The sequence below is a fragment of the Salvelinus alpinus genome, chromosome 2, assembly GCF_045679555.1.
Source record: "Salvelinus alpinus chromosome 2, SLU_Salpinus.1, whole genome shotgun sequence".
Lineage (NCBI taxonomy): Eukaryota > Metazoa > Chordata > Actinopteri > Salmoniformes > Salmonidae > Salvelinus > Salvelinus alpinus.
Window position 1 is genome coordinate 80,056,151 of NC_092087.1, and position 15,366 is coordinate 80,071,516.

A 15,366-nucleotide genomic window follows, 5' to 3' on the forward strand; every position below is an offset into this window, starting at 1 on the left:
CAAGTTAAACAATTTAAAGGTAATGCTACCAAATACTAATTGAGTGTATGTAAACTTCTGACCCACTGGGAATGTGAGGAAATAAATAAAAGCTGAAATAAATCCTTCTCTACTATTATTCTGACATTATACATTCTTAAAATAAAGCGGTGATCCTAACTAACTAAGACAGGGAATTTTTTACTAGGATTAAATGTGGGGACGTTGTGAAAAAAACTGAGTTTAAATGTACTTGGGGCAGAGGTGTATGTAAACTTCTGACTTAAACTGTATGTCTTTACTAGGTCTAATGGTATGTACAGTTTTCGATCGGGATAGGGATCAAGTGTTTCGGTCTGGAATCAGTTTCCTGTGGCCTTTTATGAATCATTTCTTGATGATAAACTTACACAGATCTGGAACTGGGGTCCTCCACCACTTTCAGCTCATTCGCCATGAACTGTCTGTCAAGTGGTTCTTCGGTTGACCTGATTCTGAAAAACATTGATTTGATAAGGTCATAAAATCCAAGTTGTAATTGAATAACGGTGAACCTACCAATGGCACTTATATTCCGTTCTGAAATTGATTGTCATATGGTTGAATTGAATGCATAATATTCACCTGCTGTCAACACAGACGCTGTGTATCGATACTTGTTGAATTCCAGGTACTCGCGGATGAGCTCGTTGATTAGAAGGTTGTCGTGCGACAGCGCAGGACGCGGCTCGCTCTGATCATCGAGCGCATTGAACACCTCAGCTCTGATCCGAGCTTTCAGTTGACCCAACACACCTCGAGACTCCAGGCTCTCTCTCAGAGCTGGGAGAGAAGATAAGTTGTTGAAAATGGTATCATAAAAACCTCTGCAACTTGTGGGGACATATTGATAACGTACACTTTTAAGGTGTGTTGTTCTGTAGGATAGCAGGCAAACTTTGATAGCTAGCTAACGTTACCTACTGTCGTCTTACACTGTGCGTTGCACGAACTAGGAAACAGTTGCAATTCGCTTCCGTTTAATAAATGTAATATAGACTTTAAAGTGAAAGAAAGGACAATGCTTACCGCATTTCAGTTCCGTTAAGGTCGCCATTGCAACAGGTATAAACAAATGACGTTCGTATCCCTCACCGAGGTCAAAGGGGAAACTTAGCTGCACAAGTTAACTTTTGCTCCCACCTAGTGGTCTAAATGGGTTACTTGCCTGGGCATGACCAAATCGTTTTCCATTAGTTCCCACAGCGACAAAGTCAAAATGGTCTGTGTCGTAAACATTTATGAAAACAAAAATGAGCTTTTTGTTCTTAATATAAGGTCAGGTATAGGCATAATGTTAGCAGTGTGATTAAGGTTAGGTTTAAAATCATATTTTAAGTAGAGAGTTTATGACTTTGGCTGTGGTGACTAGTGCCTTTACTGTAAGCAATTATCCCTAATGTCTGCATGCAGGAGGTTGGTAGCAACTTAATTGGGGAGGACAGGCTCGTGGTAAAGGCTGGAGTGGAGTTGGAATGATATCAAACACATTCCATTTGCTCTGTTCTGGCCATTGTTATAAGCTGTCCTCCCCTCAGCAGCCTCCTGTGGTCTGCACACCCTGTCAATGACAGGCTTTGGAAAATGTGATCCCATTTATATTACAGTCATTACATTACCCAACTGCCTGCAGTCATGCTTGACTCATACTTATATAAGGCATAGAGGCATAATTGTATTGTTTCACAGATGAGACTCACAAAAACATTATTTTCAAAACAGTTTTACTATTTCCAGCATAAACGTCACAGTAAAATGTTCAATCAAAAAATTAACAGATTGAATACAAAAAGTATAAATATAATACAATCTCTTAGAATTTGAAGGCAACTTACATGTTCATTATATCACATGATATTTGTAGTTTCTTCTAAGCATATTGTCTAAACCAGTAAGACAAAAATATTAAGATCTTTTGACTTCTTTTGGAAAACTCCATGTTATAGATATAAACAGGAAGGAATGTCTATTTACAGTCAGTCATAACTGGAACCAGAGGAATAATAACACTAACATTGAATGGTATGTGATGAGAGTCTGTTACCTCAATATGTCACCCATAGCTTTGAGAATTAGGTGGTCTGTGCGTGCACGTGTGTCACACCCATAGCTTTGAGAATTAGGGTGTGTGTGTTCATGCACGCGTGTCTGTGTGTAGGTGGAACGACGAAGTGGAGAAACTTTTTTTTTAACACATTTTGTCCATTGTTTTGAAAAGGCGTTCTCTCATACCTGTGGACTCCGTCACCACTGTAACAGTTGAACGTCCAGGTTTTTAGGCCTACATACCCGACCATACAGATTCTATTGACCGTTTTGTGTTTACTAAGACTGAAATATACAAATACCGCAGAACAGTTGGACGCTAGGCTAGCTAAGCACCTTGGCTCGCTGATGTTTTGTTCTTGACCAGACTCATAAAACACTGAAATGGCTGGGTAGGAATCAGACTGAGTGCATCTGAAATGGCACCCTATTGCCTATATAGTACAAAACCTAAGAAAGTGCACTATATTCTGTGGAATAAGACTGCATTTTAGATTGATGACTGTGAAAAGCTTTGTGTTTTCTGGGTTTTACAGGGTCAGCCCTTTAAGGCTAGTGGTCGGTCAGAGAATATTGCTCCACTCTCTAGACTTACCCTGTGGTTGGATGGTATGAGAATAGATATGAATTCATTATCAACTTTTTTTCTGTCTGATGACATGATAACACGGGGTCCTGTTGGAGGAAGAACCAAATGTCAGTTACCATCACTGATATGAACAAAATAGTCGGATTTGGTTCCTAAGATTCAACTCAACATCAAAGGTACCCAGGTGTTCTTCAAAAAGATGCTTCATAAAATGTAGTAGATCTACAAAAATAATTTGGTTCACATTCAGAGACTGAACCAAAGTCCTTTGGATTTTGCACTCAGTCTGACTTTCATCTCCTTAAGTTTCATTGGCACAGCCTATATACAATATTTAAAATGTTTGCCTAGCAACAACCCATCTGCGTCCAATAATAGCTTCATAAATCACAGTCTTTGAGATCGGGGCTTGATGTCTCTTTCCCCTTCCGAGCACCAGTTTGAGTGTGCGTAGGTTCATGTCTTTATTGTGACCAGAGAGCACATACTGTTCACTAAAATCGTCATCAGCTTCGCTTCTTGGGTCATCTTTGGTTTACATCGACTTCAGTTCCGGGTCGTTCTAAAAGCATTGCTCTCAGAGGAAGAGTTTGAACTGCCTGGATCGTGGAGCTTGGAATGGCCGATTCTACATGTGTTGGTTTGGAAGGCCAGGGCCATCAGAATTTCCCCCTGGCCAGAGCCACCTCGGAGCTGGGTAGCTTTTAGACTAGCCCAGCCTCTCGGCACATACGGTAGAACTGTCCCCTGTTTGAGATGAGGTTGGTTGGGGAGTCCATCTCCGAGATGTGGCCTTTGTCCATCACTATCACTCTGTGGAAGGAAGAGAGAGAAGTGTCAAATTCTGTGACTGAACCATTGATTTTGAGATGTTGCGACATCATTTGACTGGGGCGCAGTAGGTGTAGGAAAGGAGTTGATATGCACATCCCAAACTAAGAAAACTGTCGCTGGGCAAAAAGTATAGCAGAGAGCCTTACCTGGTATAGTCCATGATGGTGTTGAGGCGGTGGGCGATGGTGAGCACGGTGCAGTCCTCAAACTGTTGTCTGATGGTGGACTGGATCAGGGTGTCTGTCTCCAGGTCCACAGCGGCCGTGGCCTCGTCGAGAACCAGGATCTTGGTCTTACGGAGGAGAGCGCGGGCCAGGCAGACCAGCTGGCGCTGACCCAGACTAGAGAAGACAAATGAAGGAAGGTTGAATATTGACACTTAAACTTTTGAGCACCAAAGCACAGAATATAGAGGTTGACAGATGATAGAACCAGATATAGTAGACCAGATAAAGCAAAAATAATGCTCAATATAATTTTCAGTCCAGGAATAGGCTTAATCTGGATGCAGGACACCAGCCCTAGCCTATATGCTTTGTGTTTGGTCTTTGGGGGTTCTTTGTAGCTCAATTGATATGTGTCACATATTGTTACGGGAGCGACGCAGGAGATGAGAAGCAGGTACGGGGAGTGAAGGTTTATTAGCTGACGGACATTAAACGGAACAGGAACACATAACAAACACAATGCGGGGAACACAACCAAGGAACAGACAGATATACAGGGGGTAATCAACAAAGTGATTACCTCGAGCGCCAGGAGGGAAGAGCGGGAGCAGGCTTGACAGATATGCATGCCTCAAGTGTAGGCACGCATGGACTGTAAGTTGCTTTGGATAAAAGCGTCTGCTAAATGCCATTATTATATTTATCGATACTATTATGTTATTGGTCAAATATATCAATTGTCCGTACCTGAGGTTTATCTCCTCCTTCCGAGCACTCATAATTCAGTTTGTCAGGCAGGTTGGACACAAAGTTCTTGAGGTGAGCAGACTCTAGCGAACTCCATATTTCCTCGTCAGTATACGTGTCGAAGGGGTCAAGGTTCATACGCAGAGAGCCGGAGAACAACACAGGGTCCTGTTGAGAAAAGCAAAAGTCAGTTACCATCACTGTAGTAAGACATTTTTGGGGGATTATCAAATAAAATCGATCAATCAATAACTGTGGTCCCTGTGGGATGATGGTAATGCGGGATCTGAGGTCGTGGAGTCCGATCTCTGCGATGTTGACTCCATCGATGTAGATCTCTCCCTTGGCTGCCTCTAGGATTCTGAAGATCCCCAGGGCAAGGGAAGACTTTCCAGCTCCGGTTCTGCCCACAATGCCAACCTAAGAATGACAAATTAGACCCTTCGTTAGATAGGATCAAATAGTTTTTACTGGTCAGGTAACATGGCCGGGAAAATACCTCTGGTCCTAAGTATGATACAACTGTAAAAGGAGTATGTTGCTTCAGGACAAAACTGAATATCATAAACAAAGCATTATGGGTACTGTAGAAGGCTACCTCATTCTAGATTGTACTGACCTTTTCTCTTTCCTGGATTTTCAGGGTGATGCCTTTCAGTGCCCAGTCCAGGCCCTTGCGGTACTGTAGTCCATAGTCTTGCGAACTCAATAGTGCCAGTCTCATGGCCAGGCCAGAGGCAGGGAACTGCCCTCCACGGTCCACCCAGCCTGGTGAGTATAGAGAACAGTTAAGATTAAATGGATCTGTGTCTCTATATCTATGTTCTTTGTCCCTCTATGTCTTTTGATCTAAACAGGTTAGTTGCACAACACTTCAGATTACTGTAAACCTTGCTAGATAATGGTTAGTTTGGCAAGACTTCAGATACTGTAAACCTGGCTAAAAGTAACGGTTAGTTCTTGGCAACACTTCAGTTACTGTAAACCTGGCTAGAAAAGGGTTAGTTTGACAACACTTCAGTTACTGTAAACCTTAAAAAGAGAATGAATTGCAACCACTGAAACAGTAACTGCCTACATAACTTACAATGTTAATGTCACTGCTCATGTCATGCATATTACTTATATAACAGCTCATTTCATTGGGGGGTATTAGCTAACAGAGAAGGTATGCAGATGCTTACCTCTTTTGCAGTGTCAGCATACTCCTTCACCTCTCAACAGACACAATGTTGTTCTCTACGTCTGTCCATGATCTCACAATCCAGCTCAGAATGCCAGTCACCTGCACAACACAATTGCGAGGTTCAAATTAAAACAGAGCCCTCGTCGTTTGAGGTAATATGCAGTTAGGATTGTGCAGCACGTAGTTAGGCTGTTCTTCTGGGGATTTTTTCAGTTTGGTAAACCACACACTTTCTGATGCAATAAAAGGGATTGCCCGTAATGGGTTTTGTGTGATTGTAGCCGGGTACAAAATATTAAAATTACTATTCTTCTTTGTTGCTAAATGAGTTGTTTACCTATAATGACTACGGTATAGGGTGTAATATCTTACCTGGAGGGAGTGTGACACAGCCAAACCAACAATGTCCCAGGGCTCAGGGTGCTCTTTCCCCATCACTGAGAGAATAGCTGCGGCTAAAACCACACCGTTACCGACAAACTCAAGATTAACTGCCAACCACCTGCGGATATCAGGAGATGAAAGCCTGATTAGATGTGGAGAAAGTTTTGGCCTCCATCACTCATCATGGAGGTGTTTTGATTGTGTCAAATCACCAGTTGGCAACCCATCCCTTACGGGATTAATTGAACACATAAACAAACATTACAATGATTCACAGTGATAATTCTTCAGGTGTTCTGCACAGTACGCACCGCATAAAGAATGAAAAAAAAATCAATACAGTAATAGAGATAAGGTTATCCAAGCAATAATAATAACCCTAGAGTAGTGAAGAAAGAAATGCAGATAAATAAATACAGAAACATTTCACGGAAGGCATTTAAAACCAGTCTGTCACAAAGAGAAGATTGAAGTGTGAGAGATATAGGCCTACACACAATCAATATGCATACGTGCACTTTGCTATAGGCCTTTGTCTAGAGCTTGAGATACTTTGTATAATTTATTTATAGGTCACCCTTTTTTCTTTTATTCCAGGCTTTATTTTTGAAAAAATCTGAAAACAGAACCATCTACACCAGTCACCACATCAACCGGATATTTTATTTTACCAGAGCATGTACTGCAAGGTGAATTTGTTGTTTCTATCAAACCTAACCTGGTGGCCACAAAGCGGGGGAAGTAGGAGGTCTGGTTGAAGTCGACCCTCTTGTTAGCCTGCACAATGAAGCGGTGCTGTTCTCCGAGAGGCCCGTATGACACTGGCTCCCTGCACCGTCTCGTTGGAGTGGGTGTGGGAGTGGGCGAAAGCGGCTCCACCGACTCCAGCCTCCGCAGCTCGAGCAGGATGTGGCCACGGTCAGCAGCTCTTGCAACGACAAGGGAAAGATCAAACATGACGTTTTAATGAACCGAAAGTACCAAGAGGTGGTGTATGTGTGTGGAAGTGGGTTTTCCACTCCAGCATTTCTAGTGGATTTACAGTATGTAGCCGTGCCATTACTTAGCACTACTATGTTAGCATGTGGGATAAATCACCACGCAAAACCAACAACTTGCAAAATCTGCTATTTTGGTTTTCAAGAGTCTAAAACTATTATTCTTCCACAAAACGGCGTCTCAGTCGGTTAAGAAACATACCTGAACGAAGGCGTAGAGAATGGCGAGGGGCAGGATGGACGACCGCCGCACAAAGGTGTAGCCAGCATGACGATGATACAGACTTCCATCAGCTTGAAGAGGGTAGCCCAGCATCATCTTGAGGCCGTCGGGGATGATGCAGTCGATAGCGTCGATCTCCTTGGCAAAACGGTCTAGGAGGTTCCCACTGGGGGTGGTCTCAAAGAAAGACATGGGGGAGTGGGAGAACGTTCTTCAGGAGGTCCATGTGGAGGTGCCGGGACGGGATGCTGCCTCCGACCGGAAATGGCCACCGCGGTGCCGAAGAATGACGATTCCTGAAATATAAAATAAACTGCTATCAGGATACCTGCTGTTTGGCAACTGTGGTTTATATCAGATACTGAAACTCTCAATCTCTCAGAAGGACTCTTGGAGGACTAGTACAATGGAGGGTTATAACAGATCCAAATAAACAAACATTAGTGGGATTAAAGATGGAATCCGCATTCGGGGAAACAGCGCCTCTGTCTGCCCCAGCACCTTTTGTTGTTATTGTTTTTGTTTTATGAACGGAACAGAGTTGAGGTGTGTCAAGCACATGGTAAAACAAAATGCAGTACATATTCTGCTGTTCAGTCAGATATTGCATGCAATAATGTCTGAGGGGAAAAAATTTAAGGATTCTAGCTAAACTTGTAGCATATGCTGTTTCAGCATCAAGGATTCTAGCTAAACTGTAGTCTATGCTGTTTCACCATCAAGGATTCTAGCTAAACTATAGTCAATGCTGTTTCACCATTAAGGATTCTAGCTAAACTGTAGTATATATTAGCCATCAAGGATTTAGCTAAAATATCACTGTCTGTTTCACCATCAAGGATTCTAGCTAAACTGTAGTCTTTGCTGTTTCACCATTTAAGGATTCTAGCTAAACTGTAGTCTATGCTGTTTTCACCATTAAGGATTCTAGCTAAACTAGTCTATGCTGTTTCACCATTAAGGATTCTAGCTAAACTAGTCTATGCTGTTTCACCATCAAGGATTCTAGCTAAACTGTAGTCAATGCTGTTTCACCATTAAGGATTCTAGCTAAACTGTAGTCTATGCTGTTTCACCATCAAGGATTCTAGCTAAACTATAGTCAATGCTGTTTCACCATTAAGGATTCTAGCTAAACTGTCAGTCTATGCTGTTTCACCATCAAGGATTCTAGCTAAACTGTAGTCTATGCTGTTTCACCATCAAGGATTCTAGCTAAACTGTAGTCTTTGCTGTTTCACCATTTAAGGATTCTAGCTAAACTGTAGTCTATGCTGTTTTCACCATTAAGGATTCTAGCTAAACTAGTCTATGCTGTCTCACCATCAAGGATTCTAGCTAAACTGTAGTCTATGCTGTTTCACCATTAAGGATTCTAGCTAAACTGTAGTCAATGCTGTTTTCACCATTAAGGATTCTAGCTAAACTAGTCTATGCTGTTTCACCATCAAGGATTCTAGCTAAACTGTAGTCTATGCTGTTTCACCATTAATGATTCTAGCTAAACTGTAGTCTATGCTGTTTCACCAGTCAAGGATTCTCGCTGAACTGTAGTCAATGCTGTTTCACCATTAAGGATTCTGGCTCAACTCTCGTCTATGCTGTTTCACCAGTCAAGGATTGTGGCTGAACTGTAGTCTATGCTGTTTCACCATCAAGGATTCTAGCTAAACTGTAGTCTATGCAGTTTCACCATTAAGGATTCTAGCTAAACTGTAGTCTATGCTGTTTCTTTTCATCCAAGTCGAAAAGGACCTACTTTTATCTTTGGTCTCTTTTCCCAGTAAAATGCCACATTCACCACTGACCTTGTGCGAAGCCCAGAGCCCCGTAGACGGCCAGCTTCATGTCCGTGTCGACCTGGGTGCCGTTGACGATGGGTTCGTCGGCCCACAGGCTCAGCCAGTAGTTGTAGGCCAGCGAGGCCCCCTGCTGGAAGGCGTACAGGAAGACGATGGGGATGATGAAGGCCATGCCGATGGTCTTGAAGTACTCCATGTACATCTCCAGCCTCACCTGTGGTAAAAAAGACAGGCAATCAGACTTGCTAGAAATTGACAAACACCTGTTAATATGTGAAAGGTGAGAAAGAAGCTCCGTTTGTTTTAAAGAAACAATGTACTGGAGCTAAGCTCAATGGGTACAACCTGTATGGCTATGGAGACTTTATCATTTAGTTTGAACCATTTTTAACCATAAGAGGTGCAGTCAAAAATCAGCTCTTCTTCTTGACTTCACCCTCCCAGTGCGTGCCTTGTCAACCTCCATCAGCTTTCCCAAGTCCTCAGGAACCTGCTCCTCTTCTATCTCAGACATGGGCTCCATACCCTGCAGGTTAGTACTGTTGGTGTCTCCCCTAGAGAACATATAGGGGTTTCAGTTAGGTTTTTATTTTTAAGATGCTTGGCATGCTCAATGTGACGTTTTCTCCAATAGACGTTTATTATACCATTGAATCAATTAGAACCATGATGTTATCAGGAAAATATTATGTAATGTGCGCTGGAGATTCACTTACCCAATGAGCTGCTCTTGGGATAGATCTCTTGAGAATGGCATGAAGTCTGTAACACTGAGCGGTGAGCTGGCCCTCCTGGCACCTGCAGCAATGGTACAAAATGTTCATTTACATGATGAATAGCTTGTTGGTGAGAAGCAAATGTTTGTTCATCAATGGCGATAATGACTTCTCCCAAATTTCATTACAATGAGGTCCTACCTCTCTGTGCGGCGGTCTCTGTGACACTCTCTTTACGGTCGTTGCTGGCGAAGGTATGGATGAAGTCTGCAAAGGCCCCGTGGCGGCTCAGCAACTCCTGGTAGGAGCCACTCTCTGTGATCTCCCCTGTCCACCAGGACCAGGATGAGGTCCGCCTGGGGCAGGAAGCTGATCCCATGGGTTACTAGAACACAAGTTATGGTAGCATAAACCACAGGAGCAGGATTAATCAAAATAGACGATCAGCGGAACTAGCCTAATACAAATGGTGGATTTGATTTGAAGAATCTGCAAAATCATGCTTTTCCATCTCAAAACCACACAAGGAACAGTCGGTTACGTGTAAGCTTCTAAATAATTTGTCAGGGTGCACTCATTGTTAATAGAGATCATATTTTGGTAATAGTTTTACCTTTTATCTCTTAGCACTCCCTTGGGTCCGATGACTTTGTCGAAGATGTGTTTCCACATGAGCGTCCACAGCAGACAGGGGGTCATCCAGCAGATAGACGTCAGCCTTCCTGTACACAGCCCTTGCCAGGCTCACCCTCTGCTTCTGACCACCCGAGAGGTTCAGACCCTGTCAGGGAGAACAATCAAGAAGAAGACATGACTCAGAATTTTCAGAACATTCTAAAAGACCATGAAATGAGGTGGAATTCTAGAAGATTATTTTCACACCTTCTTCCCAATCTCTGTGGAGTCTCCAGCAGGCAGGATCTCCAGGTCAGGCAGCAGAGCACAGGCGTCCAACACCCGCTGGTACCAGGTCTTCTGCTTCTCACGACCAAACATAACATTGTCCTGGACCGTGTAGGTGGATCCAGGCCTGCTGAGGGACATAGGCCACTGAGCCCTGGAGACAGAAAAATAAATAGAGGAACATTAGCATTGAAGAAGAAGAACATTGAGTGTAAACCAGACCCTCACAGACAGATTGTAACACTGAAACTGAAAACCTTAGATTCAATATATTCAACTTCTATTCTCCTATTTTAAGATAACTTTTTAACCTTAATTGAGACACTGCCGCTCCTCTTCTCTGTCTCTCCAAGCATGGCAGACAGCAGGAGAAACTCCCGCTACCCACATGGCCCACCACCGCCACCAGTGAACCCTGGGGTACACGCACATTAATCCTGTAAACAGAGGAGTGGAGTTGAGTTTCTTAACTTAACCTTCAGAACGTGTGAAAATGGGAATACTGTTATGATTTACCTTTTAAGGCACGGAGGACCTTCTGTTTCTAGTCCAACTGACAAGTCCCATTGTCTATCAACACACCTTCCCCATCTGAGAAGAAAATAGAAAAACAGAGGGAGAGAGAAAGAGAGGAGGAAGGAACCATTGAAAAAAGACACTAATATTTCCTCTCTGCATACAGGCATAACAGTTTATGCACCCGTTTATGCACCCAACAACTACCCAACGTTAAAAATATAATGTCCTTTTAAGTGACATGTCAAATTGCAGAGTCTACATAATTACAAGAGGTCTAAAATTACAGTGTGTTCTTTTTACGAGCTGTCTTAAGGAAGTGTTGACGGATTACAGGCGAAGAAAACTGCTTTTATTCTGGAATCATACGTCTGACTGTCTAGAAGTAATTTACATTCAACCACTGGATGGCAACATCCTATCATTACTCAGTCTCCCCAGTCGACCTCGATCACAGGAAGTGACAACATAACATTACCATTAAGGGTTCTGGATAGAATGCCATGGATGTAAACAACAAATCTTCGGAGGCTTGTTTTTATTGGTTACGACAGGCAGAGGCAGACCACAGTTCCCACTGGGTAAGAGTTGCTATGAGTGTTTTTGTTGATTAATTGCTATAGGCTGATACAAAGCCCTTTGCTCCACTTGGAACTAAAAGTTATAGGTCAAGTATGTCAACATACATGGCACCAGTAGGTGTTCTTACCAGTACTCAAAGGGGCCTTGGCTACATTGTCGTCTTTCAGCTCCTCAGAACACAGGTATTTCCCTAAGCGCTTCAGCGAGACAATGGCCTAAAATTCAAAGAATTTTTTTTTTTAGAACAGCAGCACAAAGCATTATACATTGGTTTGGTCTGTTGAATACTGGACATTGTATTTCACCTGCATGGTAGTGCTCATGGCAAAGGGTAGCTGGCTCAGTGGGGTCTTCAGAATGTTGATGAGAGCCATGGAGACAAAGACCTTCTGGGCATCTAGGACGTTCTTGTCATCAATCAGCACATAGACACCAAACATGGAAAAGGCAATCTGGGGGGGGAAACAAATAAGCATGATTGAGAACAGTGACCTGAAGCTGTAACTGTAACCATCACACACAGAACTCAGTGATGATACATTTCTACTGTGAGGCTTGAAGCTATGGATAGAAAAGAGTAGACCTGTATAGCCGAGCGAACACTGCAGCACGGGTATTAATTACCATGTCGTTTCCAATCAATTTTCGGTGTTCTGGCTTGTTAGGATGTTCAACAGAGGGTTATATTTATACAGATTTTGAATTTTACTTATTTTTCCCCCTATTTACTTATTTAATTAAATGTTTTGAGAGTTGTGTGTGTGTGTGTGTGTGTGTGTGTGTGTGTGTGTGTGTGTGTGTGTGTGTGTGTGTGTGTGTGTGTGTGTGTGTGTGTGTGTGGTGTGTGTGTGTGTGTGTGTATATATATAAATATGTAAGTATGTATCTGTTTAAGGCATTCCAAGTGGATGGGGTTGGGGGGCAAGATATGCTTCAATTTTTATATATTGTTTTACTATCCTTAAAATGTGCATATTGCATAAGATACCTTAGATAACTTTGGTGGTTCCATCCAGAATCCCTTCCCTAGTTGTAACTTTATTATGTTGGCCCTGGATAGAGCTCTACTGAGGTTCATTTGAACATGGTAGCATTTTGCTCTGGTCTAGGAGAGGTAGATGCAGCCTTCCAACAGGGGGAAGGCCAGCATAGGGGTCCAAGGTTTTCTCCTGGGTATTTTGTTGTTTTAGCTGTTTTTAATTTTCTTTATATTTAATTACTCTGACCTTTCAGAACACTGGCCATGTGATTGTACTAACATTCATTTCTGATTACTGATTTCACATACTCTAGGCTCCACATGCTTTATCAGCTGGAACGTGAAAGGAATTAACCAGGTGGTCAAGCGTGGAGTGTATGCTAATCTTATGTCCTAAGTCTGGACATTGTTTTCCTCCAAGAGACCCATCTACGGTCCAGCGACCTTGATAAACTAAAGAGAGGATAGGTAGACCAAATATTTCACTCAAGTTGGTGCAAAGGCCAGAGGGGCAGCCATCCTTCTCAGAAAAGGCACCCCGTTTGTCTCCTCCAAAGTAATTTCAGATACTAATGGAAGATATATTATAGTAATGGGGAAGTGGCTCACACACAGGTTATTCTGGGTAACCTTTATGGTCCTAATTGGGATGACGCTAGCATCTTTCTCTGACCTTAACTTTTATCGCAACACTTCCTGACCTTAACACTCATCATTTGATATTGGGCGGAGTTCAATTGTGTAATGCATCCAAGTCTTCAGATCCAGACCGAAGCCCAACAATGTAATTTCAAAATCAGATGCAGTAATCAACTCATTCTAGAATCCTATCATTTGTCTGATCCATGGAGGAGGAGCAATCCCACTGCTAAACAGTACTTTCTCCAGTCCACAGTACTCCTTTTTTTCTACAGTCCACATACTCTAGGACTTTTCGGCTTCTTCCTGCTGGACAATAGAATTCTTCATTTTGTAACTAATAGCCAAAATCGCAGCATCGTTATCTCAGACCATAGCCCTGTCCTATCTCAGACCGTAGCCCTGTCCAGCTAGATATCCGCTTTCCGGACAGTACTGTGTCACAAAGCGCATGGAGACTTAACCCACTACTACTATCTTTTAGTGCCTTTAAGAAATACACATCAACTCACATTGATGTCTTTTTAGAGATCAACTGCACCCCTGATGTGTCTCACTCTACTGTGTGGGAGTCGTTAAAAGCAAATCTTAGAAGCCAAATGATTTCATACACAGTGTATGACAACAAACAGCGCACCAAATGCTTATCGGAGCTATCTCAAACTGATTCTAGATGTGGACAACAGATGCCTCTTCTCCGACTCCTGAACTCTACTAAAGAGAGACTGCTACACCAATCGAAAATCTGACAATCTTTCCATCAAACAAATCACTTTAGTAGCCTTAAACAAGCAAGCGGCTTCTCTCCATTAACATCTAATCATTTCTTCCCAACGTCACAGATTGACACGGCATTCCAGTTCTGGCATAGGAACGGTCTGGTGTTTTTTGTGACCCATTTGTTGATAACACCTTTGTCTCATTCGAATACTCTGAGTGTTGATCATCATTTTCCCAATACCCACTTTTTTAGATATCTGCAAGTTTTGCCCAAAAACATTTCCCTTAATTTCCACTCGAGCCCACTAAGTGTCCAGTCGACAGGTGCTTAGATCTTAACCCGTATCTGAAGGGCAAAATCTCCAGGATCATACGACATAATACAGAACATAAATCCTCCTTCCTTGGCAAATACAAAATCTGCATGGACGCAAGACATAGGCTGGCGAGCTTCCTGATGATATATGGCAACAAAGTATTGAGCGTATCCACACATCATCATTTTGCATAAGGCATGGGCTTATTCAGTTAAAAGTTTTGCTCATTCTCCATTACCCAATTGACAGATTGGCAAAAATATACCCAAATGTTGACCCCAAGTGTTTGAGATGCCACCAGAGTCCAGCGACTGTGGGACACCTGTTTTGGTCATGCCAATCTTTGAGTGGCCTCTGGGACCCCATTTTTGAGGCATTCTCACATATGTGTAATACAACTGTTTACACATATGTACGCCACATTTTTGGGGGGCAGTGACCCCCAACCCGGTCACTGACATTTTTGGGTGCTTCCCCTAGACCAGAATGCTACCACGCATAGCTGCTAGCTCGCCGCCTTGTCCTCTTTCACTGGAAGTCTGCAAAGCCGCCCTCCTTTATGCAGTGGGTTAAGGAGGTGATGTCATCTCTGCCTCTGGAGAAGGTTAGGTACACTGTGCATGGGTTCCAACAAAGTTCGACTTAGCCTGGTCCCCATTAATACAATACGTGGAGAGCCTGTCTTTTACTTAGTGTAACTTGCGTATTTTGGTAAGCAGCCATGCTGTTCTAGTGCCCATTCTGCAAAAAATAAAATAAAAGGTGAACTTTTTCCCCTATTGTTTTTGTTTCTATTACTGTTTGTTTCTGTTTGTTTCTTTCCTATTGAATTTACTTTTATAGATGCCTTGGTGGGTGGGTGGGTGGGTGGGTGGTGGAGGGTGGTTTGGAGGGATGGATGGGAGAATGAGGGTTGGGGTTGTACTGTTTTTGTTGTTACATCTGAAAATATAAAGTTAAAAAAAAAGTGAGCAATTAACTGTACTTGAAAGACCAAATA

The 15,366-nt window shown here is 42.6% G+C and overlaps 2 pseudogenes; both read right to left on the minus strand.

Annotated features, from left to right (window-relative positions):
- Positions 1-385: 385 nt before the first annotated feature.
- On the minus strand, positions 386-1,199 carry LOC139541382 (centrosomal protein 20-like; annotated as a pseudogene).
- Positions 1,200-2,817: 1,618 nt separating this feature from the next.
- The window catches only part of LOC139567894 (multidrug resistance-associated protein 1-like), a 32,759-nt pseudogene continuing 20,210 nt past the window's right edge, over positions 2,818-15,366 (minus strand).